This window comes from Carlito syrichta, unplaced genomic scaffold, assembly GCF_000164805.1.
Source record: "Carlito syrichta isolate Samal-C Ts95f unplaced genomic scaffold, Tarsius_syrichta-2.0.1 Scaffold303785, whole genome shotgun sequence".
NCBI lineage: Eukaryota > Metazoa > Chordata > Mammalia > Primates > Tarsiidae > Carlito > Carlito syrichta.
Genome location: NW_007247881.1, coordinates 471,236 through 495,554, shown reverse-complemented (window position 1 = coordinate 495,554; position 24,319 = coordinate 471,236). Strand labels below are relative to the sequence as shown.

Below are 24,319 nucleotides of genomic sequence, written 5' to 3'. Positions count from 1 at the left end.
CACTAGTAACAGAAATGAAAAAGAAAGTCAGAGTTATAAGGGTATAAGCTGGGGCTTCTAGCAGCCATGGTAGGGATGAGGGAACATCTCATAAACAGAAGCCTGAAGATTTTAGTTTTTATTTATACTAGCTATGCATATATATCATGACAACTCAGTCTGTAAAACTAAACTAAAACTAAACTAGGTTGGTGATATCTCTGGCCTGAATTCTTCCAACACTTCAATGTCAGGATACAATGGAATTCCAACAAAAAGAACATGATCCAACCATAATCAGCTCTTTGCTTTAAAGAAGTACATTGCTATAAATAGAGATATAAAACAGCATAAAAAGTATCAACAATCTCATGTCAAGATTTTTTTTAAAATTTGAGTGAAAAGGACAATTTTCTAGAAAAAATGTAAAAAGATAAGCATTCTGAATAGAACTGAAACTAGTTAAAATACTGAATTAGTAATAAAAAATCCTATCCATTAACTTACTACCTGTGACATAAATGCAGTTTATCACCCAATATCTATTTTATCATTGATAAAACACCCTTTTCCCATGATAATGGAATGTTTAGCTGGGTATGTTACATTTAATAAGCTTGACAAAAGAATGAATAAGACAATATGATGTGTAGAAGCACTATCACCACAGTGTTGTTGTTAACGAGTTTAACATTTGTTTATACTATGTCTTGATAACATTTACATATAGTGACATACACAAATCTTAAGTGTATATTCCATGAGTTTGGACAAATGGCTAACCTGTATAACCCAAACACGTAAGAAAATGCAGGAAATTACCATCACCACAGAAATTGCCTCATGTCTCCTTCACAGTAGATTCCCACCTATCCCCCTAGAGACAACCACTGTTCTAGAACTTTGTGTAAATGGCATCTTACAGTAAGTACTCTTTTGTATAAGCTTTCTCTCAGCATTGTTTCAGAGATTCATCCATGTTGTATGTATCAGTATTGCATTCATTTTTATTTTGGGGTAATATTCCATTGCATGAATATACCAACTCTGTTTATCCATGCCCCTGTTAATATTGTTTTGTTTTAAGAACTAAGTATATGGCAAATTCTAAATATCATTGTTGAAAATATCTATGGCTTCCTTTTTGTCCGATATCTTAGCGAGGCAGCAGTGGCATCTGCTGCTCTCCGAGCTTCGCAATGCCACCCAGGGATGACAAGAAGAAGAAAGATACCGGAAAGTCGGCCAAGAAAGACAAAGACCCAGTGAACAAATCTAGGGGCAAGGCTAAAAAGAGGAAGTGGTCTAAAGGCAAAGTTCAGGACAAGCTTAATAACCTAGTCTTGTTTGACAAAGCCACGTATGACAAACTCTGTAAGGAAGTTCCCAACTACAAGCTTATAACTCCAGCTGTGGTCTCTGAGAGATTGAAGATTCGCGGTTCTCTGGCCAGGGCAGCCCTTCAGGAGCTCCTTAGTAAAGGTCTTATCAAACTGGTTTCAAAGCACAGAGCTCAAGTAATTTACACTAGAAATACCAAGGGTGGAGATGCCCCAGCTGCTGGTGAAGATGCAGGAACAGGTCCAACCAACTGTACATTTGGAAAAATAAAACTTTATTAAGTTAAAAAAAAAAAAGAAAAGAAAAGAAAATATCTATGATATTTATATATATCATATATAGGTTTTTAAATTTTTAAAGCAGAATTAGGTCCAAATATGCAACCAAAAACATATAGATTATCTGCTGTACTTAAATATAGATGACTATAAAAATATATATATGTATATATATGTAAATATTATATATATATATATATATATATATAAACTGTAAAGCTTATAAACTTTAAAAGTTCTCCTGTTCTTCCCTCAAGTGAACTTTAATTTCTGAAGTTTCTTTTATTTGAGAATAAACATACTGCTAGCACACTAGCACTTCCAAATTAAAAACAACAACAACAAGAAAGAACAGGGACTGGGCACAGTGGCTCATGCTTTCAATCACAGCACTTTGGAAGCTATAGGCGAGAGGAGTGCCTGAGCCCAGGGATTCAAGACCAGCCAAGGCAACTTGGCGAGAACTTGTCTCTACAATAAATAAATTAAGTTTTAAAAAAATTAGCCTGGGTGACAGAGTGAGACACTGACTCAAAAAAAAAAAAAAAAAAAGGAATAAAGGCAGAGACTGGGAGAAAAGGGAGTGTTTAATTTCTACAACCAGGTTATAGGGAGACAGGTTGGCATCATTGCCAAAAAACCTGCTCAAAGCAACATGAATTCATTCCAGTATTTATACCCCAAATTTGTAGCCCTCTACCCACCCCAAGTTTGAAACCTACAATGTAGTTTTACCATGACTTATTGGGAGCCAACATCTATAGCTACATGGCTGAGGCCTGTAAAGGCCCATCTGGAAGATCGCCTCTGACATAGGATATCAGTTATACCTATAATATTGGCGTGTGATTAGTGACCAGTGTGCATACATGGCAGTAAAACTTATAAGTAAATCTCAATACACCTGATGGAAAGTGCATAGCAGAATTATTTTTCTCTGTCTTTCTAAGTTTTACTTCTTTCTAGATATTTTTTAACTTCTATTTCCTGGTAGACTGGTTAGTCAGCTTTGGAAAGCTGTTTCCCCTAGGGCTAAGATTAGAAACTAAATTACCATGATAGTTTTGTCCCCTGCCCCTAGCCAGGCAGAACGTTTTCTTTTGTTTCGTTAATTACCGAAACTCTGTCTGCTTCAGCCCATGGCCGCCATCTTGGCAGCCATGCATTTCCTTGTTCAAGAGTGTGACAGCTACTATTTGATTTTTAGAGTAGACTTGTTAGGATAAAATATATACATATACACTCATAGTTGCGTAAATTTATGCTTGCTGTTTTGTTTCCTTTTGCTACATTATTCAAATATAATAGTTACTATACGATTTATAAAAGAATTAATGATGAGGTATTAGCTTAATAGGATATAGCATAGTATTAAAGTCCAATAACTAGATCATATAAAAATTAAAGTTTAGACATATGAAACATATGAATTATAGTAAAGTTTGGTAGTTTAAGAATAAGTTTTAACTGAGTTATAAGGCATTACATTAAATCATAATAGGTTAATAGTATAACTGACAGTTAAGTCATTTAACTAAACTTATAGATTATAGTATAGTGTTAAGTTGATAATATTAATCATTAAAAATATTGGGAGTCAATGAACTTGGATTGAACCTAGAGTTAACTTAGAAAAGTTTTTTGCATTAATCAGGGTATAGAACAAAGAGTATAATATGAATGATTCATTGAACATTATGGAAAACACTTTGAACGATTTGTATTGAAATTGTGCACCTGTGACCTTAATGTAAGCACGGCAGGCATCATGGAATTTGAATTGTTTGCTTGGAAATTGCAGATCTCGTGGTGGTCTTGTGATGCATAGTTTGTAAAGCACGGAACTTGTATGCCCCCAGTAAATGATTATCACACTGCTGGAGGGTATAGAAAATGGTATATAAGTTGGAAGGAGTCCGAATAAAATTTGGCTTCAGTCCTGATCAGACTGTTCCCAGAAGAACTGCCTCCGAGTGGTCTCTTCTCGCTGTCCAGATTCTCCAGTGCGGGTCCTAACCCACCCTTGGTCAGTGCTGGTCACCGACAATGACTCAAGATTTACAATAATAATTTTTGATACATAACCACTGGTGTGACACAAAGACTTCTGATCATGTTGACATTTAGATAACATTTTGGAATTTACAGTATGTTATTTTACAGTTTTTTTTAGAGGAAGAGGCAGACAATTAAAATATTTGAATGGAATGGAAAACATAATTGTAACAATCTTTTATTCCCAGAACCTTGGCCTATAACAGTCTGATGTCCTTGTATTCACAGATGAAGGGGAGATGGGCAATGATCACTCCAAGCTTTCAGATACGTCCCTCCTGGCCTTGATCCACTCTCCTAATCATTAGGTGGTTTGGCTTGCCTGGCTGCTGCTTCTTCAGCATCAGCAATGGCTTACTAGATAAGACTGGTTAGTTGGGCAAGGCTGTGGTGGGAGAGAAGCAGTGGGGGAGGGGAGGATAGGAAAAATGTACACTTTTGAATCCAAGTGGCTTTTATGTTTAGCCTGACTCAACTACAAAAGAATATGGGTTTTAATTCTTTTCTAAATGACTGTTCTAATATGACCCAAATGATTTATTTTCAGTCTATAATGCTACTACAGACATTCTTGTATATGCCTGTTTATAGATATATTTTTGTTTCTTAGGAATAAAGTTTAGTTTTTATTTATCTGAAAATATCTTTAGTTCTTTTCTTTCTTTCTTTCTTTTTTTTTGAGTCAGAGTCTCACTCTGTAACCTAAGCTAGAGTACAGTGGCACTCCAAGTAGCTTTCCAAATAGCTGGGACTACAGGCACGTGCCACCATACACAGATAATTTTTTAATTTTTTTATAGAGACAAAGTCTCACTATGTTGCCTAGGCTGGTCTCAAATTCCTGGGCTCAAGTAATCTTCCCTCCTTGGCCTCCCAAAGCGCTGGGATTACAGGTGTGAGCCAACATACTCAGATAATATCTCACTTTTGAAGGATATTTTCACTGGATATAAATTTGTAGGTTGACAGTACTTTTCTTTCAACCTTTAAAAAATGTTTTGTCAATGTCTTTTTGGCTTCTGTTGTCTTTGAAGAAAAGTTGGCAATCATTTATAACATGGTTCTCTTATATGTGATGTGTCATTTTACTCTGGCTGTATTTAAGATTTTCTCTTAACTTTGATTTCTAGCAATCTAATTATGATATGATTTTCTATATGTTTTTCTAGTTGGAATTGTTTGATGTACTTGATTCTATTAGTCAATCAAATATTTTTTACTCTCATTCCCATACTCTTCTTTTTCTAGAAATCCAATTTATGTATACTAGATTTTTTACATTTGTCTCACAGTACCCTGAGGTTTTGTTCACTTTTGTCATTTTTCTCATTATTTCTCAGAGTAGGTAATTTTGGTTGCTATATCTTCAAGTTCGCTGACTCTTTTATGATCTATAAACAGCTGTTAAGCTAACACAATTTTTTATTTCAAATATTATTTTTTAGTTCTAGAATTTTCATGTGTTTTTATTAGTTTCTCCTTCTTGTCCTTCTCTTCCTTTTCCTCCTCCTCCTTCTCCTCCTTCTACTTTGAGTCAGAGTCTTAATTCTCTTCCCCAGACTGGATTGCAGTGGCATGCTCATGGCTGCTGCAGCCTTGACCTACTGATCTCAGACAATCCTTCTGCCTCAGCCTTCCAAGTAGCTGAAACTACAGGTGCGTGCCACCATGTTCAGTTAATTTTTTAATTTACTGTAGAGACCAAGTCTTGGTAAGTTGTCCAGGCTGGTCTCAAACCCCTGGACTCAGGCAATCCTTTCATCTCCACTTCCCAAAGTGTTAGGATTACAGATGTGAGTCACTGTGCCCAGCCTATGAGCTTTTATTTCTCTGCCAGCATTTCCCTCAATCATTATGAGCATATTTTCTTTTATGTCCTTGAGCACAATAACTGCCTTAAAAGTTCTCCGCTCATTCCAATCTCTGAGTCAGTTAGTCTTCATTGATTGTCTTTTCCCTAAAGTATGCGTCATATGAAGTATGTTAGATATTGTAAAAGTCACATTGTAGAGACTTTGGATTCTATCACATTTCTTGGAAGATTATAGTTTTTTTAATTAATAAACTTTATTTTTAGAGCAGTTTTAAAATCACAGCAAAATGGAGTAGAAAGTACAGAGAATTCCCAAATACCCTATCCCCACACATGCACAACTTTCCCCCCATCAACATTCCATGCCACATTTCAAGCAGTTGTTGCCAGGCTCGGTGGCTCAGCCTGTATTCCCACGCCTTTGGGAGGCTGAGGTGAGTGGATTGCCTGAGCCCGTGCGTTCGAGACTGCCTGGGCAGCGAGACCTCATCTCTACAATAAATCAAAAAATCAGCCGGGCATGGTAGCACATGCCTGTAATTCCGGCTACTCGGAAGGCTGAGGCGGAAGGATCGCTGGAGCCCAGCAGGCGAGGCTGCGGTGGCCGGGAGCAGCCACTGCACTCCAGTCTGGGTGACAGAGTGAGACTCCAACTCAAAAATAAATAAATAAATAAATAAATAAAGCAGTTGTTACAACTGATGAGCCTATATTGACATATCATTATCACTCAAAAGTTATAGTCTACATTAGGGCTCACTCTTGGTATGGTACAGTCTATGGGTTTTGACACATATAATGACATGTATCCACCATTATAGTATCATACAAAATAGTTCCACTGCCCTAAAAATCCTCTGTGCTCTGCTTATTTATCCTTCTATTATCTCTCTTCCCAACCTTTACAGCAACTGATCTTTTTACTGCTCCATAATTTTACCTTGTCCAGAGTGTCACATATTTAGAATCATATAGCAAGTAGCTTTTTCAGATTGGTTTCCCTCACCTAGTGAATTTAAGTTTCCTCTGTGTCTTTTCATGACTTGATAGCTCATTTCTTTCTAGTGCTTTTGCTCATCTGTTGACAGTCTCCTCCTTCAAGTGTTGACTTCTTTCTAGCTTCTGCCTGATTTTATTACTCTCCAGTTCATTTAGATAGTTGTAAATTTGTTTGTTTTTTTAATTTTTTTCAAATCAGAACATATAATGAATGGTTATTCTCATGTCAGTGCGGAGAACTGGATTTAGTGAACAAAGATTAGACACAGGAAGTCATAAGTAACGACTAAATTTTGATGGCCCGAAATGGGACAACAATAGTAAAAATGAAAAGGCCAAAAAACTGAGAATATGCACAAGCTCATATAAGCAAAGCTTTGTGATGCTGAACTGCCACAGTCGAACCACCCAAAACATTTGTCATTGTATGAGAAGGCTGAGAAAAGAAATTGAGGTATTAGTAGTCAGAATTTTTTATTGCTTTTCACATAAAATTCAAAAATAAGACAAAATTAAAGAGAATTACCTATAGTTTTAAGCAAAACTATTCTTGTCCTATCTTTCTTCATATTATGTCCACACAAAGTAAGCCCAAGCAGTTTATAAAGTATCATTGATGCTTGATTTCAGAGATGTATCATAATACCTAGAAATTTTGTCAGCTATTAGAAAGAGAGACCTAACTACAATGACTTAAAGCCTAGGGGTTTATTCTCTTACACAAAGGGTGTTCAGAAGTGGGTGATCCACACTGGTATGGAGTTCTACAAAGAAGACAGGAATCTGGGCCTATTCATGGCTTTCATCCTCAAGGTCATAAGATAAACACTGGAATTGCAACCATCATGTGTCCACTCCAGGCAAGAATTCACAGAAGGGCAATGAGCAAATGAACTAATTTGAGGTTTCTGTTAATAAGAGCTTTCTAATAAATGCCATTCTTCAACTTCTACCTGTATCTTTTCGGCCTGTACTTAGTCACATGATCATACCTATTTATGAAAAAGGCCGGGAAGTACAATTTTAAAGCTGGGACCATTGGCAACTTAAATAAAATTGAGATTACATTACTAAGAACTAAGGGGAAAATGGATATTGAACAAGTAATCAGCTATCTCTGCCACAGACACCAAATGATTTAATTAGAGCTCTCTCAATCAACTAAAGCAAAAAGGAGAAGGCGAAGAAGGAGAAGAGAGGAGTGGAGAGGAAAGCAAAGAAAACATGTTGTCCCACATTAGCAAACTTCAGTTTTCTCTATACAGGCATACCAAATCTAGGTGCTGAAATAATCATTAGGAATTTTTCTTCCTTTTATCTCTCAGCTCTGCTTTCATCTGGAACTTGGCTTAGACATACTCTCTCCTCATGGTAGTAAGTTAGCTACTAGAAAGACAAGGCTTCCATTCCCCTAGTTTAGCAACCTAAGTGAAAAGAGATCGCCTGTTTCTTAACAATTTTGATATGAAAACTCATGGTCCTTAGTATCATCTGCCATTCATGAGGACATGTGCTGCTCTGATTGTTCCGATCTGCTGACTGGACCCCCATCCCTGTGGGTCAGTGCCAACTAAATCAGATCCACTAATTTAAGGGAAACATATTTCCCCACAGGAAACTCAGCATGCTGATGACAGAAATAGGGTGAATAGATGCCAGGCAGGAAAAATAGTACACCTGGTGCAGACAGTAAAAACTTGGGGGAAAAAACCTGGAAGAAAAAAATAATAATTTAGGCACTTCCAGTCTAGAAATGAAAAGGCACAACAGGAAAATATTGGAGATTTAGTAAATTGCTTGTATTTTTTTCTATTGTCTTTAATAATATTCAATAATATAATATCCAGAGAGAAAAAGTATATGACAAGCCAATGCTGGTAATACCTTGAGCTTTATGAAAAGCATTTAAACAGTTCTAAAACAACCACCACAATATCAAGAAGAGGATTTGCCTAAGCATACTATTTATGGGGATATTCATTTGTGGTGACTTCTTTAATACATAAATCGTGGAGATGCAAAGAGATGCATGATCAGAAGTAAATCTTTTCAACGCTCTGTAATACAAGCTCTGGGGCAAAGATTATGAAAAGAATAGGGCACAGAGCAATGATGTGGTTTTTTCCAAGGTCATGAATTGAATCAGCAGCCAACCAAAGCTGCTGACTCCCAAAGTAAGTGACTCACTCTTTCCCACATTTACATACCTTATTTTAGTTTATCACAACGATTGTTCTTTTTTAGCATTTTTTTTTGTAGGTGATTGGCAGAAAATGAAAATGGCCATATGTCTGAAACTCAGCATCATCTGCCCTAGGGAGATAATAAACAAAAGAGGAAAGTACAAATAGTCAAATGAAGAAGTGAATGGGGCAAAGCAGAAAAGACTATCTATGGAAAGAATTTACCAGTAGCTAAAAATAATTGTTAGCAAAGCGTAAATTAAGGTATGGGAACTTTAAATATGTGGTATGACAGTGACTGTATTTAAGAAAAAGTGCCTTTTTTCATTTAACATAATTTTTCATACATACAGAAAAGTTTCAAGAACTGTACAAAGAATTCCAGAAGAACTTCTACCCAGATTCCCCAAATGCTTACTTTTATTTCACGTTCTTCTCTCTCTCTCTCTCCACACACACATACACACATATACACATACACACAGTATGCACACACACACATTTTCTGAACCATTTAAGATTAAGTTGTAGATGGATATTTTTCCAAATAAGACATACAGATGGCTAACAGGTGTGTGAAAATGTGCCCAACATCATCTAATAAAGAAAATGCAGATTAAAACTGCTATGAGATACCACCTCACACTCATTGTGATGGCTATTATAAAAAAAGACAAGAGATAATAAATTTTGGCAAGGATGTGGAGAAAAGGGAAGCCTAGTACATTGTTGGTGGGAATGTAGATTGGTATAGCCATCACAAACAACAGTATGGGGTGTATATGGAATTCATGTATTCAGCCTTAAAAAAGGAGTACCTACCATTTGCCACAACATGGAAGAAACTGGAGAACATTTTGCTGAGTGAGTAAGACAGACACAGAAAGAAAATGTATTGCATAATCTCACTTATGAAACAGTGGTTCTCAGGGGGTAGAGTCAGGGAAGAAATGGGGAGCATCAAAGAATACCAAATGGAAGCTATGTAGTAGTCTAGGGATCGAATGTACAACATGAGGACTAAAGTCAATACAATTGTATTTCATTAGGGATTTTGTTAACTAAGTAGACTTTAGTCGCTCTTATCACAAAAAAATAACTATGTGAGATGATAGATATGTAAATCCATGTCACTATAATAGTGATTTTATTATCTATTTATAGCCTATAACATTGTTATAAATCTCAAATATACAAAATAACATTTATTTTTTTTAAAAGAGTAAGTTGTAAATATAATGCCTTTTTCCTGCAATACACTTTAGTATGTATTCCTAAAATCGAGGACATTTTCTTACATAACTATAAAATAATAATCAAAATTAGAAAATTAGTCCTGATAGTGTTACAGGCTGAAAAGAGTTCATTTGGTTATATTAGAGCAGTCATTTTAAAAATATTTAGAAACTTGTCTTAAGAAACTTTCTTTTGTAGCTGAGTTGGGCTAAATGTAGAAACCACTTGAATTTTAAAGTGCACACTTTTCCTTTCCCCATACTGCCCTCCAAGTGTGACAGCTCCTCCTTCTCCCTTGATCCAGCTTTGCCAGGCTGGCCTGGAAGGCCAATCTTATCTAGTAAGCCATTGCTGGTGCTGGAGAAGAAACAGCCAGTTACGCCAGATCACCTGATAGGAGACAATGTCACAAGAGTGTGTCTGAAAACCTGGTGTGGGCATCTCCCACCTCTATCTGTGAATACCAGAACATCAGATTGTTATAGACCAGGAATCTGGAAACAGGGGATTGTAACAAATGTATTTTAAAACAATTTAAAGCTATTATTTTAAATGTTGTGGTTTTCTCTTCCTTCCAAATGTTGCAATTGTCTGCCCTTTCCTCTGGAAAACTGTAAAAAACATGCAGTAAATTCCAGAATGTTATCTAAAGTGTCAGCATGAGGAAGAGACTTTTCATGGTCAGAGAATTCTGAGTTATACTAAAACTGCATGTAGGCTTCAAACTCTGGGTGGGTAAAGGACAGTGAAGTTTAGATATAAATACTGAAATAAATTTGTATTGCTTTAAGGAGTTTTTGGTAATGATGGCAACCCTATATGTAATGTAACCTGGTTGCAGAAATTAAACCCAGTTTCTCCCAGTTTCTCCCTCTCATCTTTGATTAACCATAAGGAACAGCAACTGGCTTGTTAGACCGGATGAAAACAGTACAATGCTCTTGTATATTGCCATTATTCAGATTTCACTAATTGTCCCAATGATGGCATATGTAGCAAAATAAGTTAGGGTCATGCATGTCATATCTCTTTATTTGCCTATATTATGGAATTTCTGAGGTTTCTTTGTATTTCATGAAACTGACATGTTTTAAGAGTATAGGACAATTATTTTGTAGAATGTTTCGCAAGTTGGAATTTGGCTTTTCTCCTCATTAGATTCAAGTGATGTACTTTTGGTAGGACGACCACAGAGGCAATGCTGCATTCCTCTCAGTGCATCACCTTAGGAAGCATTTGCTGTTGATTTTTCCGTTATCGGTGAGACTAACCTTGATCAATTTGGCCAAGCTGATGCCTGTCATGTTTCTCTACTTTGACATTATTATTTTACCCATTTAATTAATAAACACCTGTGGAAGATATGTTGAGATTATGTAACTATCCTGCTATTTCTCAAGCATTTACACACTAGTTTTAATATCCGTTGATGACTCCTGACTGAATCAATTAGAATGAGTATTTAAAAAGTTTTTAAATTGATGCATACTTGTACATATTTATGGAGTACACGTGTAATATTTTGATTCATGCATAGAATGTGCAATGACCAAATCAAGATATTTAGGGTATTCATAACTTTGAATATTTATCATTTCTTTGTTTTGGGAATATTTCAAATCTCTTCTAGATATTTTGAAATAGACAATTATTGTTAACTACATTCACCTTATGTGCTATCAAACACTAGAACTTATTCCTTCTAACTGTATGTTTGTGCCCATTAACCTAGAACGAGTCTTTTGTTCTTGTTGTTTGGGGGTTTTTTTGAATTGGGATCTCACTCTGTTGCTCAGGCTGGATCACTGCAGTCTCAAACTTCCTGGGCTCAGGTGATCCTTCCACCTCAGCCCTTCGATTAGTTGGGACTACAGGAGTGTGCCACTACGACTGGCTAAGTTTTTGATGTTTTGTAAAGACGAAGTCTAGCTATGTTGCCCAGGCTGGTCTCAAATTCCTGGACTCAAGTGATCCTCCCACCTTGCCCTCCCAAAGTGCTGGGATTATAGGAATAAGCCATGACACCTGGCCTAAAATGAGTTTTTTAAATTTAAATTTGTATCTAAGATGTCATACCATGGTAAGTGTTATCATAGTCATAAGATTTTTATTACAGATTAATGTTTATAACATAAAAAACACTATAATCAGTTGGACGGGAAATAGAATTTCAATATGCCTAATAATGAGCTAAGGACCATAAATGGGCATGAAAAAAGTGTTCACTTATTAAAAGTGTTAAAAAATGGAAAAATAATAGAATCATTTGAGTGAGAACATAAATACAAAGGCCAGTGGATATCATCACTTACATAAATAACAAGTAATTTATGTCTAATCATACTTTCTTAATCTTCCTGTATATCATGAACTCTTTTGGCGGTCTAATAAAGTATATGAATCCCTTTAAGAATAATGTCTAGTGCATTTTTTTTTTAATTGGAGTCTCACTTCGTTGCCAGGATGCATAATATTTGACACATTTACAGTCACTGCAGCCTCCACCTGCTGGTCTCTGGCAATCCTTCCACCTCAGTTTTCCAAGTAGCTGGAACTACAGGCACACACTACTATGCTTGACTAATTTTTTGATGTATTAAAGAGGCTAGGCCTCTCCAAGTTGCACAGGCTGGTCTTGAATCTCTGAGCTCAGGAAATCCTCTTACCTCAGCCTCCCAAAGTTCTGTGATTACAGGCTGAGCCACTCAACTAAAAAAAATTTTAAAAAAGTAAAGTCTAAAATATACAAATGATATAGAATTACAGAGAAAATCTATTATATTGAAAAAGTTATAAAGTATTTTTATATGATAATATATGAGCTTTTACGAATGTGTTAAATAACAGATTTAAAATACTGATCTAGTACCATGATTAGTTATTTTTAAAATATTGGCAAGTCAAGATTAATTTTTAATTTTACATTTATCACCATGCAAGCTGTTGCTGCTTAGCATAAATAAGAACAATAAACTTTCTTTGACAAGACAATGCATATGTCATGTAAAAAAATGCAGTTGACTTCTAATTTTTGTTTTTGTGATTACTAGTATAATATAGATTCTCAGAAATATATATATATATATATATATATATATATATATTTTTTTTTTTTTTTTTTTTTTTTTTTTTTTTGAGTTGGAGTCTCACTCAGTCGCCCAGACTGGAGTGCAATGGCCGCTACCGGCCACCGCAGCCTCGACCTGCTGGGCTCCGGCGATCCTTCCGCCTCAGCCTTCCGAGTAGCCAGAATTACAGGCATGCGCTACCACGCCCGGTTGATTTTTTGATTTATTGTAGAGATGAGGTCTCACTGCCCCGGCGGGTCTCAAACCCACGGGCTCAGGCAATCTACTCACCTCAGCCCAAAGGCGCGGGATTACAGGCTGAGCCACCGAGCCCGGCTTGGAATATTTCTTAGCAAATACTATAAATAAACATGTCTGTAAATCCGCCCCTGAATTTTTCGGATGCAATTAATTAGCACATTTCTAGAAAGATCTTCCTCTAAATGCTTATTTAATATTCAGAAGAGGACAAGTTAACGCTAACCACTGGCCCCATTGATCAAACAAATGAACTCAATATGAAGAGAAGAAAGGAAGGCTGAAAGCTCATATTCCCAGAGTTTAGCACATTTGATTAATTATGTATTTCTAATATAAGGGGGTACATTTTCAATGAATTAGCAATACGGTATTAAGAATGTATGAGAAAACAATGCAGTAAGTGCCCAAATGTGAGGCTAACATTCAATTATTTAGTGATAGAGATGAGTGGGCTGGAAAGGATTATACAGCTTGTACTAAACCACAGAGAACAGATAAAACTTTTTTTTTTCAAACATATTTTTTATTTTAAAATTGTGGGGTACAGTTAAGGGTTAAGTATATAAATATGCATTGTTCAGGCACCGTTGTTGATAATGGGTGTCCCCCTGTCCCCAGACACTTATTGACTACCGTTAATCCCACCTCCCTTCCCCTCCCTGCCACCCCATAGTTTCCCAACACTGTCACTTCTTTTCTTATAGTATTATGATAGATGTTCGAAGTCTACTTATGAGTGAGAACATGTAACACTCAGATCTTTGTTTCTGTGGGAGATCATTCAGTATTATAAACTCTAGTTCCATCTAGGTTGCTGCAAAATTCATGATTATGTTCTTTTTTATGACTGCATAGTATTCTATGGTGTATATGTACCCCATTTTTTTAATCCAGTTCTCTTTTGATGGACAGCATGGTTGGTTTCAGGTTCTTGCTATTGTGAACAATGCTGTGATAAATAAACACGTGCAAGTATCTTTTTTATAGAGTGATTTGAGTTCTTCAGGGTATATTCCCAAAAGGGGGATTGCGGGGTTGTATGGGAGATTGATATTTAGAGCTTTTAGGAATCGCCACACTGCTTTGCACAGAGGTTGCACTAGTTTACACTCCCACCAACAGTGTGGAAGTGTTCCCTTTTTACCACATCCTCTGCAGTATCTGCTATTTTTTGAGTTATTGATAATGGCCATTCTCATTGGAGTTAGGTGGTATCTCAGTGTAGTTTAATTTGCATCTCCTTGATGATTAGTGAGGTTGAACATTTCTTCATGTGTCTGTTGGTCACTCGTATTTCTTCTTTTGAGAAGTGTCTGTTTCATATCTTTTGCCCACTTTGTAATGGGGTTGTTTGTTTTTTTCTTTTCAGCACATTTGAGTTCCTTGTAAATCCAAGATGTTAGGCCTTTGTCAGACATGGAGTTGGCACATACTTTTTCCCAGTCTGTGGACTGTCTCCCTGCTTTCTTGATGGTTTCTTTAGCTTTGCAGAAGCTTGTCAGTTTAATGAGGTCCCACTTGTCTATCTTATCTATTATGGCCCGTGCATTTCGGGTTTTGTTCAGGAATTGGATGCCAGTTCCAATTTCCATAAGGATGTGTCCTGCATTTTCTAAGGTTCTTAAGGTTCTTATGGGGATAGAGAGGGGTCCTGTTTCAATCTTCTGTATGTGGTCAGCCAGTTTTCCCAACACCATTTAATGAATAGGTTCTCCTCTCCCCAGTGGTGGGTGGTGGAGGCTTTGTCGAAGATGAATTGGTTGAGAAATTGAGGTTTTGCATCTGGAATCTCAGTTCTATTTCATTGGTCTATATGACTGTTCCTGTACCAATACCAAGCTGTTTTGATAATTGTAGCTTTATAGTAAAGTTGGAGGTCTGGTAATGTGATACCTCCTGCTTTGTTTTTTTAACTGAGGATTGTTCTGGCTATTCTTGGTCGTTTGTGTTTCCATATGTTTTTTCTGTGTCATTCCTGTATTTTTTTTCTAGCTCTGAGAAGAATGTTGCTGGTAATTTGACGGATATTGCATTAAATCTGTAGATTGCCTTCGGTAAGATGGACATCTTCACGACGCTGATTCTTCCAATCCACGAGCACGGGATATTTTTCCACTTGTTTGTGTCATCTTTGATTTCTTTGAGCAGAGTTTTGTAGTTTTCATTGTAAAGGTCTTTTGCATCTCTAGTTAGGAAGATGCCAAGATATTTCTTTTTTTTGGGGGCTATTGTCAATGGGATTGTGCTTTTTATTTGGGTTTCTGTTTGTTTATTGTTGATGTAAAGAAATGTAATTGTCTTTTGCACATTTATTTTATACCCTGAGACTTTGCCAAAGTCCTTTGGCAAAAGCCTCAGTGCAAGGAGGCTTTTGACAGATTCTCTTGGGTTTTCAAGGTACACAATCATGTCGCCCACAAAGAGAGATAACTTGACTTCCTCTTTTCCTATTTGGATACTCCTGGTCGCTTTCTCTTTTCTGATTGCTCTAGCCAGGACTTCCAATACTATATTGAACAGGAGGGGTGTGAGTAGACATCCTTGTCTTGTTCCAGTTTTCAGGGGAAATGATTCCAATTTTTGTCTTTTTAGGAGTATGCTGGCTATGGGTTTCTCGTAGATGGCTTTACTATTTTGAGGTATGTTCCATGTATGCCAAGATGTTCGAGGGTTTTTATCAAGAAGGGGTGCTGAATTTTATCAAAAGCTTTTTCTGCATCTAATGATATAATCATGTGGTTTTTGTTCTGATGTCTGCTGATGTATTTAATTACATTTATGGTCTTGTGAATGTTGAACCAACCTGGGATCCCAGGGATAAAGCCTACTTGATCATGACGGATGATTTTTGAGATGTGTTGTTCAATCCGGTTTGCTAGAATCTTGTTGAGAGTTTTGGCATCTATGTTCGGCAAATATAATGGCCTGTAGTTCTCTTTCTTTGTTGGGTCTTTACCTGGCTTGGGTATCAATGTGATATTAGCTTCATAAAATGATTCAGGGAGTGTTCCATCTTTCTCAATTGCCGGGAATACTTTGAGTAGGATTGGTATCAGCTCCTCCTTAAATGTCTTGTAGAATTCTGCTGGAAAGTCATTTGGTCCAGAGCTTTTTTTTGTAGGTAGTTTTCTTATCACATAGTCAACTTCCTTGATTGTTATTGGTCTCTTTAGGGTCTCGATTTCTTCTTGTTTCAACCTAGGCAGGTAGTGTGATGACAGAAAGTCCTCCATTTCCTTAAGGTTTTCAAGTTTGTTTCCATACAAGTGTGCATAGTTGTCTCTGATAATCTTTTGTATTTCTTCAGGGTCAGATGTGACTTCATCTTTTATGTTTCTGATTGTGTTTATTTGGGCTTTTTCTCTTTTTTCTTGGTCAGCCTAGCTAGGGGACCATCAATCTTGTTTATCCTATCAAACAACCAGTTTTTGTTTCATTGATTTTTTTGTATTATCTTTTTGTCTTCTATGTTCCAGATTTGGGCTTTTATTTTGGTGTCCTGGATTCTTCTGCTGAAGTTAGGGTTTTGGGATCTTGCTTTTCCAGCTTCCTAAGGTGATTTGTTAGGCTTTTAATTTGTGATCCTTCCGTTTTCTTCATGTGCATTTGTAGAGATATGAATTCCCCTCTTACTACAGCTTTCATGGTGTCCCAGAGATTTTGGCAAGATGTTTCTTCATTTTCATTTGTTTCCAAGTATCTTTTAATTTCTGTTTTGATTTCATCATTGACCCACAAGTTGTTTAGCATCATGCTATTTAGTGTCTATGTCTTTGTGGGTTTGGGGGAACCTTGTTGGTGTTGATGTTTATTTTTATTCCACTGTGGTCGGAGAAGGTGCTTGGCAAAATTTCAATCTTTTGAAATTTGTTTATGCTTGTTTTATGGCCAAGTATGTGGCCGATCTTAGAGTACATTCCATGCAGTGATGAGTAGAATGTATATTCTGTGGCCATTGGGCGGAGTGTTCTCTAGGTATCAATTAAGTCCATTTGGTCAAGAGTTGCATTGAAGTTCCAGATCTCGTTGCTGGGTTTTTGTCCTGATGATCTGTCTAGGGTTGTGAGTGGGGTATTAAAGTCCCCAGCTATGATAGTATTAGAGTCAATATCTTTTTTGAGTTTTCCTAGAAGCTGCTATATGAAAGTTGGCGCTCCTATGTTGGGTGAATATATATTTAGGAAAAGCCCAAATTAAAGATATTTCCTGTTGATGGAGTGAACTTTTTTATCATTATGTAGTGGCCTTCTCTATCTTTTTACATTTTCGATAGCTTAAATGGTATTTTGTCTGAAATTAGTATCACGACTCCTCCTTTCTTCTGTGTTCCATTTGCCTGAGAATTTTTTCCCATCCTCTTACTTTGAGTCTATGAGTGTCCTTTCTAATGAGATGGGTCTCTTGAAGGCAATATATTGTTGCCTGGTGATATTTTATTCTTTTGCCATTCTATGTTTCTTCAATGGTGCATTTAGTCCATTCACTCAGGCTAATTATTGAAATGTGAGATTTGATCCCTATCATAAGGTTCTTATTGAGTTGTTGTGGTGTTCCACTTTGTTTGTTGTCTTTCTTTTGGTTTTGGGGTTGGTTCATGTGTGTTTTACTCTTTTTCCTGTACTGTTGTGAAGAACATTGTTGTCCTTTTTTCCTTTTCTTCTGTGTTTAGTACTTTCTTAAGTGTTTCTTGTAGAGATGGTCTGGTGGCAGCGTAAGTTCTTAGGGATTGGATATCTGGGAAAGAGTTCAATTCTCCCTCACTGATGAAGTTTAGCTTTGCTGGGTCAGTTATTCTTGGTTGAAATTGTTTATCTTTTAGAACTCTGTAGATAGAGCTCCAAGCTCTTCTAGCCTGCAGGGTTTCTGTAGATAAATCTGCTGCTATTCTAATTGGTTTTCCATGGTAGGTGATCTGGCCTTTTTCTCTTGCTGACTTTAGGATTTTTTTCTTTTATACCTACCTTGTTTAGGTAAATTATTATGTGTCTCAGAGTTGGTTTTCTCATTTGTTGTCTTGCAAGGGTTCTCTGAATCTCTTGTGTTTGAATTTTCACATCACTGATGAGATGATGGAAATTTTCTTCAATAATCTCATGGAATATTTGTTCCAGGGTGGCCTCTGTCTCTCTTTCTGTTTCAGGAAATCCAATTACTCTTAGGTTTGGTCTCTTGAAGTAAACGCTCATCTCTTGAAGGTTTTGTTCTGTCTTTTTAAGCTTGTTTTCTATGTTTTTGGCAGTTTAGGTTAGTTCTATATTTTGATCCTCAAGCTCTAAGATTCTTTCTTCCTTTTGGTTAATTCTGCTTTCCATGCTTATCAGTTTGTTATTTATTTCATTCACAGTATTCTTTACTACCGCTATCTCAGTTATCAACTCCTTCCTAGTTACTTCTTGTCTCTCTTCAATTCTTTTTAATCTCTATTAATGTCTTGATATCTAGGTTTGTAGTTTGAGACCAGTCATTCTGGGGGTTCTTCATTGTTTGCATTCTGAAGTCAGTTTTTTCAGTGTCTGCTCTCCCAGGGATCTGGGAGAGACCCATATACTTCTTTTGGTTTTTCTTCATTTGTGTAGATTTTTCCTATGTCCCCCTTTCCCTCCCCTTCTTTAATTCTATTTTTCAGGGAAGGAGGGGTTGTTTTACTTCTTTTGTTCAATCTCCTGTTCTTCCTTATGAGGGTCCTCTGACTTTGTTCACTTTTGATGCTGGACTGTGGGTTGGGGCCTGTACTTTTTGCAGTTTTGAGGTTTAATTGAGGGGGAAACTGTGATTCAAAGTCTATCTGCAGATCCCAGTATCCACCAACAGGTGTATGGGCACACTGGAACGCATTTCCCACTGCCTTACAATCTGTCTGTTCAGCGGAGTTTAGGTTTGCTCCCTGGAACAAAAGGAGATACGAAAAAGAAAATAATGGAAGAAGGGAGGTTCAAGAGGAAGTTAGAGAGAGAGACGAGTGAGAGGGAAAACAGACATACATACCAACTAACGAATGAAAAAGTGACACAAGGCCAGAAAAGAGTGTAAAACAGACACACAAACGAAATTCCCTAAAGCATACCAGTAATCACACAAAGACAGTCCAGTAAAATCTTGCCTTTTGATGCGTTTTTCCCCAACACAGACAGGTAGTCTAAATCAAAAGGCAAACAAAGAGCAAAACAAACAGTCAAATCAATAAATCAAAAAACAAAATAAGAAATCAGACTAGCTCTGGAATCTTTCCTGAGTGTCTAAAGTCTCTTCAGCTCTGATCTCTAGCCTCTCCCCTTTGCTTTCATTGCAGGCCGATAGATTTATTCCAAGCTTGGGTTGGTTCCCTTGGCTTGCTGCCTGAGAGGTCTGCGACAGGACTGAGTTGCCTGTATCTGATTCAGCATAGGGGATGGGCTTTTGTCTCCTGTTTAGTGATGTTACCTTTGAAACCAAGGTGGAGGCTGCTTGTAGATGGGTGAGACAATGCAAATCTCTGCCTGAAAAATGGCCAAGGTGGGCAGCTCCTCTTTTGCAAATCCTTTCTCTCCACCTGTCCTTTTCTCTCCACTTGTCCAGGTCTATGGGTGATCCAGTATGATGGGCTGTTTTGGTGTGTCTCCAGCGTCAGTTACAGAGGATCAGTGACCCAGCTGGGCAGTGGGAATGGAGGAGGGAGCTGGAAATTCCCTCTTCTGTGACTGAGAGTGTCTGATCAGCACCTCCTTATACAACCATGGGGTCCCACACTGGGTGCCTCAGCCTGAGCGGGAACCAGAGATCCAAAGGGTGGGTGATGAGTGGTGACAGCAGCTTTGGACCCTGCACAGCGCACTTCATCCAGGAATGGAGCTGGAATCTCTGAGAGGTGGGCGCCTAGAGCCTCCCTGGGTGACAGCAGCTTGAAATAGGGCTGGGCAGGGGCCCAGAACTCAGGGCAGGGAGATGGAACTCTGAGCGAGCACTGGGCCGCTGGGCTGGGACCCCAGTCAGGGAGGGGGCTGGCAGCAGCTGAGTGCCAGGCAGATCAGTGTAGCCAGCAATGGAACCCAGATCTCCACAAGGTGGTATTCACAGGCGGCAGCCAGCGGTTTGGGGCTGAGTGAAACATTGTCACCAGGGAGGGAGCTGGGATCTCCACATGGCCAGGCCCAGGGCTGCCTATGGTGGAGCAGCAGCAGCCGAGGGGCCTCAGTAGCCGGCCTTGTGTGGGACCAAGGGTATCCAGGCCTCAGACAGGTGTGGCTGGCAGTGGGCAGTGGGGTGGGGGAAGGAAAGTAAGAATCTTTTTGGGAACTCACTTTCAGAGAATCTCACAGTCTCACCTATGCCATTGTCATCTTACTAGAACCTCCAGAAGAAACATGTATTAGCACTTCTTCTTTTTTAGCTAATAGCCCAGGTTTTTTAAAAAGTGCAAGAAGAAGTTGTATGAGTTTGAAAACTTCTTACTGGAAAGAAATACTCTGTAATTACTCCTCAGAACAGTCACAAATATCAGCTCCTCCTGTTTTTGTATGTAGAGTAAAATCCTGGATACCACAGATTGGATAATAGCTCCATTGGTGGTTGGACCCTGTTCTCTGCTCAGCTCTAGTTATCAGTGTTCTGGCCCCAAATTATTGTTTTTTAGTTGGAAATGAGTACCTGTTTGGAGATCACTAAGAAATAGGATAGTATAAGTTTCACTACTTTTGCTTTTGTATTTTTTGTGATGATGCAGTTGACTGTAATATTATTACCTTTTCTGTGATTAAGCTATGTTTACATGGTATTCAGAGGTTTTATGTATTGTAGTCCAAACAAACACCTAAGATCTATTTTAGCCATTGTGAAGAGAAAATTCAATTTTCTCTTCTGTTTATTAAAGGATATAAGAGCATACATACACATATATATCATATATGTATCATTTTGCTTATCAGAGATTATAAATCTACAAAAGTGGTCTTTAGTTCATTAAGTATGAACATTCTAAACGAGTGAAATGTTTCTTAGCACATATGTATTCCTCACAGTGTGTTGTTCACACTGGTTGAAAAAAATGTTGAAACTTCTTGTTTTAGTTTGCTATGACTATACACAGACTGATTAGGTGGCCTAAACACAGAAATGTTTATCTCACAGTTTTGGACGCTAGAAGTCCCATAGGAAGATGGCTTCTGCTGTGGTCTCTTGCCTTGGCTTACAAATGGTCACTTTCTTGCTGTGTCCTCATATGGTCTTCCTCTGGATGTGTGCACATGTCTTGTCTCCTTATCTCCTCTTTTTGTAAGAACACTATCCATACTGGATTGGTGCTCACCTATCCAGTATGAATCTAATTATGATAAAGTAAGATCTTGTTTTTGGCCAGGCAAAGTGGCACAAGCCTATAAACCTAGCACTTTGGGATGCTGAGGCCTGTGGATTTCCTGAGCCCAGGGATTTGAGACCAACCTGGGCAACTTGGCAAGACCTTGTCTCTACAATAAATAAAAAAATTAGCTGGGCATGGTAGCACACACCTGTAGTTCCAGCTACTTGGAAGGCTGAGGCAGAAGGATCACTTGAGCTCAGCAGGTCGAGGCTGCAGTGGCCATGAGCATGCCACAGCACTCCAACCTGAACTACAAAGTGAGACTCCAACTCAAAAAAAAATCTTGTTTTAGATATGGCTTCCTTAAAGGTCATATACCTATAGTCATATTCTAGAGTGCTGGGGGTTAGGGCTTCAATGTATGAATTTTGGGAGAAGACACAATTCAGACAGAAACACTTCTTTACATTGGTCTTATAATTTTGACTCTTATCAAGTTTATATACTAAAAAAGTACTTACATTATTTTAGATATGAGATATAAATTATAAAATCACACTTTTCTAGCCATTTGTTTGGAAAATTGTATATACGAATTGCAATTTTATAGTTGTTTTATATAAGCTATATTAGCATTCCATCTGGGCAGAAGCAAATATTAAATGAAGCTAGTAAGATAAATTTAGCTTCCATTTTCAAAACTCCTTATATAAATAGAACACAGAATTCTCTGATTAAAATGAGTCTGGACTTTTTCCCTTTTATAAAGGGAGCATGTGACAATGTTGAAACATGTATTTGGAATGACAATGCACCATGTGTTATATTTCACAAATAAGTAAAAATTAGATTACCTATTCAGCATATGCATTAAATTATAAAATTACTTTGAGTATTATATAAATGAGAAAAAACATGGAAGTGCTTTTATAAGACTAATTTTCATTGTTGTAGCTATAATTAAAGCCATTTCATTTATATGAGAGATTTCTGCCTTATATCTAGTAAAAAGAAAGTTTGAACTACATAGGCATTTTGGTGCTCTTTTTAATGAAAACAGATTAGATTTATCAGAAGATAATGTCATAATGTTCTAGGAAAATGGAAAGAAGGGAAAGATTGTCTTTTTAATGTATTATTTATGCAAATATGTGATCCATGTCATCTATTAGAGAAAGCCTGTATATTAACTCTATAAAAGATGAATATCTTACTCATAACAAATACATATATATTTGCTATTGGGTTGAGGATGTTCAACTTAGAGGTTAGCCATAGACTTTTTACAGAATCTCTTTATTAGGTTAAGGAAGTTTCTGTCTACTCTAGTTTTGGGTTTTTTTTGTTTTATGTTTATCTGAGTTGGAGTCTCACTCTGTCACCCAGGCAGCTGCAGGATCACCGCTCACCACAGTCTCAAATTTCCTGGGCTCAGGTGATCCTTAAGCCTTAGTCTCCCAAGTAGCTGGGACTATAGGTGCACACCACTATGCTTAGTTATGTGTGCTACTAAACTATATTGCCGAGGCTGGTGTCAAACTCCTAGACTCAAGTCATCTTCCTGACCTTCCTCATGCTAGGATTACAGGAGTGGGCCACTGCGCCTAATCTTTTTTATAAATGTTTTATTGAATACTGAAATAATTTAGGCTCGAATATTTCTTTTTCAGAGAGTTTTAAACTATGAATTCAATTTATTAGATGATTATAGGACTATTTTGATTATCTTTCAGTTTTAATGAGTTTTAATAGTTTGTTGTTCTCAAGGAATTGCTCCTTTTGATCTTATGTGGATAAGAGTTATTAAATTTACATGAATGAAGTTGTTTCTAGTGTTCTTTTATTATCCTTTTATTATTATCATTATTTTAATATATATTTTTTAATTTTAAAATTGTGGGATACAGTTAAGGGTTAGGTATACAAATGTTCATTGTGCAGGTACCTTGTTGATGAGGTGTGCCCCTCTTTCCCCAGACAGATATTGACTACCATTAATCCCACCTCCCTTCCCCTCCCTGGCCCCCCCATAGTTTTCCACCCCTGTCAATCCTTTTCCTATAGTATTATGGTAGTTGTTCAAGGCCCACTTATGAGTAAGAACATGTGATGCTCAGGTCTTTCTGTGAGAGATCACTCAGTATTATAAGTTCTAATTCCATCCATGTTGCTGTGAATTCATGATTTTGTTCTTTTTTATGGCTGTGTAATATTCCATTGTGTATATGTACTACATTTTTTAAATCCAGTTCTCTATTGATGGGCAGCATGGTTGGTTCCATGATCTTGCTATTGTGAACAATGCTGAAATAAACATACATGTGCAGGTATCTTTTTTATAGAGCGAGCTGAATTCTTCAGGGTATATTTCTGGTAGGGGGATTGCAGGGTCTTATGGAAGGTCGATTTTTAGAGTTTTTAGGATTTCCACAGAGGCTGTACTAGTTTACACTCCACCAACAGTGTAGAAGTGTTCCCTTTTTGCCACATCCTCTCCAGCTTCTTTTATTTTTTGAGTTATTGATTATGGCCATTCTCACTGGACTTAGGTAGTATCTCAGTGTAGTTTTAATTTGCATCACCTTGATGACTAGTGAGGTTGAACATTTCTTCATGTATCTGTTGGCTGCTCATATGTCTTACTTTGAGAAGTGTCTGTTCATATCTTTTATTCACTTTGTAATGGGGTTGTTTGTTTTTTTCTTTTCAGCACGTTTGTGCTCCTTGTAGATCCTTGATGTTAGGCCTTTGTCGGACATGGTGTTGGCAAGTATTTTTTCCTAGTCTATGGGCTGTCTCCCTGCTCTCTTGATGGTTTCTTTGGCTTTGTA

The 24,319-nt window shown here is 37.3% G+C and overlaps 1 pseudogene across 1 annotated transcript; it reads left to right on the top strand.

The window, feature by feature from the left end:
- Positions 1-1,120: 1,120 nt before the first annotated feature.
- LOC103261587 lies at positions 1,121-1,616 on the top strand (annotated as a pseudogene). Its single transcript, XR_504367.2, has one exon. The product of XR_504367.2 is annotated as a 40S ribosomal protein S25 pseudogene (transcript).
- The last annotated feature ends 22,703 nt before the right edge of the window (positions 1,617-24,319 follow it).